Here is a 3,979-nt window from a genome sequence, read left to right as displayed (position 1 = left end):
ATGTATTCATGAAATCAGATACACACTGATGCAGACCTTTTGTACACAGAAAAGGCATAGTTAAAAAAAAAAAACTGACTACATGGGAACTTTGCATGTAATATCAGCTTTCTAAAACTTCAGGAAAACCCTTTTGTGTGTTCTGTTACAGCTCTTGCAATAACAATGTTCTACAACAACACACTACTTTATGGCAAAAGTAACTAAGGCAATGAAGTACATTGATACTTCATAACGACAAACAAGGCTTAAAAACTGTTGCAAAGGGGAAGCTTTAAACAGAATAAAATAAACCTTTTCATGTTTCATCTTGCATATGAAAATATAAATCTCCTTTCTTTAAATCTTCAAGAAAACTTTCCAGCAGGTAGTAAAAATAAATAAGTGAACCATTTAAAGTATTCAATAATTAAATGAAAGAAGTGAGGAATTGGCACTGCTAACAATATTGAAATAAAGTTCTGGTGTACCGTTACAATGTTATATTTCAAAAAGAATGTCACAGAAAACCTATTTCACACAAACTTAATAACATTAAAGCACATCTGAAGATTCACACACACACACACACACATGCAGAGTTGACAGTGGATAGGAAAACTGAATTTTCTTCCATCCCTCCATCTTTGATTTTTGTTGCCATAGGAGGGTGATAGTGAAGCACCATGTTCTTTAAAAGACACCTCCATTTTTGTTTTAGGATGCCAATGGTCCAAATGGCATTAGACAGCTATGCACCTCAAGAGTGTTTTCACCAGCACCATCTATTGGTGTCATGACCCATGGTCCTCTGGATACCCACTGTTACCTGCAAAGATAAAGAAAGGCCTGTCCTGAGTTTCCACTGTAGATAATAAATATCCCAATAACAATTGAAAGTAACTTCACTTAAAAGATTTTAAAGGATCAGCAGGAATTCAAGTATTAACTTATGAGCACTTCTATAATCTATTGCTTTACTTCAAAACATCTAAAGTGCACATATCCGGTGATGGTCCCCCCAGTGTCTTATGAAACAAACTGTATGTTAAATTTGGCAATCCTCTAAAGTGCCACATTTATATAAATTTTGAGTACTTTCGTTTAAATCGCAATGTCAATGTTTGACTTCCAAAAATACGCAAGTGTTCCACAAAAGCTCTATTTCCATAGCAAATGGAATGTTGAACAAATGAACATGTAATAGCCCCATCTAGTTGCTGCACTTTTTTACACTCTGTGCAGTGCAGGTGTATCCAGTGTCAAGAGTAGTGCAAGGAAATCACGTTCAACCAACTAGACGGAAAGCAGTGTTCCAGTTAAGAAGATTCAACAAATGCCTGTCTGCTGCTTTGAACGGTCATTTGATTAGTTAGCACACACCACGTGACCATACACCAGTCCGAAAGGTAGTGCAGATGGTGCAGACACTAAATACACTACTTGACTCCAAATCAACAAACTAGACAACTCAGTGTTGCACCGTGCAACCAACTAGATGCTTCAGTGCAAAGAGAGTCAAAAAGTGCAGTCAACTAGACGGGGCTAATGTGTTATGACTCCTAGGTGTTTTATAAACTTGCCTACAACATCCTCAATTTACATTCTACAAATTCTATTACATTTCAATAATCTTGTTATTCATATCCAAATTAAACATGTATCATATTTAATCACATGCTCATTGTGTGGCAAACATTATAGATTATGCTAACTGTGAATGTTATGTGAAGGCTTCTATGTAAAGTATTGTCTGGAATAAAAATAGTTATATGATTTTATGAAACATTCACATAACATTTCTATTAATAAAAATGCTTCCACATAAAATTGTCCCTAGCACGGTCTTGTTGTATACTGGTAGGGTTTCTTATTATTATTATTATTACTACTTGTATCTAAGAATAAAACGTTTTGATAACATTTGAAGAAATCAGAAATGTTTAAGTTTAAAATTTACGGATAATGCACATTTTGTAATAATAAAAAGGTGAGAGAAGAGAATACTAGACAGAATATAGATAATTATGAAACAACACTGCACATGTATTCATAATACAGTAATGGTAATAAACATAGTACTTCACATCTTTAATAATGCAGTTCATATATGAGATGAGTGCGATTTAAATACTTCATGGAAAAATTATTAACAATAAATATTCCAGACTTAGAACATCTACATACCTAACAGCCAAGTGTTCCTTGTACCTGCCTTATTCTTATATTGACAAAAGTATCTGATGTTGGAATTCCTCATGTGTCCACCCTGGATACCGAGAGTAGTCACAATATTTTCATTTTAATCGGCTATCTGCAAAAGAGGAAAAGTAGTGTAACTTTTGCACAAATAATTGGGTTAACAAGTTGAGGTATTGATCATAATAAGATACTGCACAAAGTTAATGATTTTTTTAAAAAATATATATATATATTCATGTTATTCTGAATGAGAAATACCATCCATCTGATGTTACACATTACTCAGTTGTTTACTTCTGATTTATTTGAAAATATCAACTGTTTTGAAAACCCCACAAATTCACCTTTTACTGTGTTCCAATAAAAAATAATAAAATATTAAAAGAATATCACTCTGGAATTGTTATTGCCATGAGCACCTTTGATTTGGTTTGTCTTAACAATTATAATTGTATTGTTTTGTCCATGCAAATAGGAATACGAGATAAAAAGTGATACAAATTTGTTTGCTAATCCAGAACTATATGGATAGTATTGAAAATAAACTAGCATGTTCACTTGCACAATATACCTACCTACATGGCCAGTCAGCCACTCATTTCAGTATTTATGTTTTATTACATTTTATTGTAGAAGCTGTCTAAAACCCACCACATGATGGATGTCAATAGGTGTTATTATAATGAAACAAAAATAACGTACACTATCTTACCTCCTTTTAACATCCAGCTGATCTGCTTGTATCATTGGGAACTTCATCCATTGTGAGGAGCAATAACCACCATAGTACTGCACACTTGCTCTATACACTGGCTGATGACCTATAACCATCTGGCTGGTACCTCCATGTTGTGAAAATGAGAGCTTCTAGCACCTATAAAATTATTTCAGAAAAAATAAATATAAATTCTCTTACAAGGAAACTTCTATCAAACAGTTCCCACTGACTCAAAGATTTTCATGCTTAAAATAAATTCATGCTACCCACTATCAACACATGACATAAGGTAGTTAAACTGAGTGCATTCTGTTGATGGTTTCATATAGAAAAAAAATATTTTCCCCTTTTCAATTGATGGTTATGAATACAGTATACCAAGTACCCCCTCCCATGCACACACACATATATACATTACTAATGACATTTTTGTCACAAAAAAAGGTTTTTCTCTCACCAGTGTCTGGGCAACCGAATGGAGTACTTTCACTTTTACTGGTGCTTAGGCGTTTAGGTTAGATTTTGTGATTACAATAAAAAAAAAAAGATAATTTTACATTCCCGTCGTGATAAAACAATAGATTTGGGATAAATTCTAATGTCCGTAACTCTGTAAATATACGTTTCTATGCCCCCAAGCTTCTGATATAGTCTTAACAACAGTTAATCTTTCCATGGGGAATTTTTCCTGGAAATTCGAGGGAGTACGTAATTTAGTACACTCGACCTGCAATTAATACAACTTAAAACATAGTGTCAAAATTTCCTTTAAAATCTTTATCATCAGTTCACGTACTGTATAAATCATGTGTACCATTTTTTTTCCCCTATATATAACATATGGTAGTGGTGCCTAATTGATGTATTTTATAGTACCGTAATTTCATTTACTGGTTGCAACAGGACAATATGTTTGCAGAAAATTAATTGTTCTTATTTTGTGCGGCATCGTTATTTTACATTTTGATGTGACGTTGGTGGAATGTTGGCATACATTTCCCAGGTGTATCAAAATATATTTTGCAGTAGTATTTTATTTCGCGATTGCTAAGCTTAAGGAATGTTGCAAAAATATCAGCT

At 33.4% G+C, this 3,979-nt stretch overlaps 1 long non-coding RNA gene across 1 annotated transcript; it reads right to left on the bottom strand.

Moving 5' to 3' along the window:
• Positions 1-392: 392 nt before the first annotated feature.
• On the bottom strand, positions 393-2,968 carry LOC146004003 (uncharacterized). The gene is made up of 3 exons (XR_014443882.1): positions 2,894-2,968; positions 2,167-2,293; positions 393-808 (listed from the first exon to the last, which is right to left on the bottom strand). It is a non-coding gene; the product is annotated as an uncharacterized LOC146004003 (long non-coding RNA).
• Positions 2,969-3,979: the final 1,011 nt, after the last annotated feature.

This window comes from Lepisma saccharinum, chromosome 21, assembly GCF_977018435.1.
Source record: "Lepisma saccharinum chromosome 21, izLepSacc3.1, whole genome shotgun sequence".
In the NCBI taxonomy this organism is placed as follows: domain Eukaryota; kingdom Metazoa; phylum Arthropoda; class Insecta; order Zygentoma; family Lepismatidae; genus Lepisma; species Lepisma saccharinum.
The sequence above is the reverse complement of the archived record's forward strand: the minus strand, read 5'-3'. Positions and strand labels throughout refer to the sequence as shown.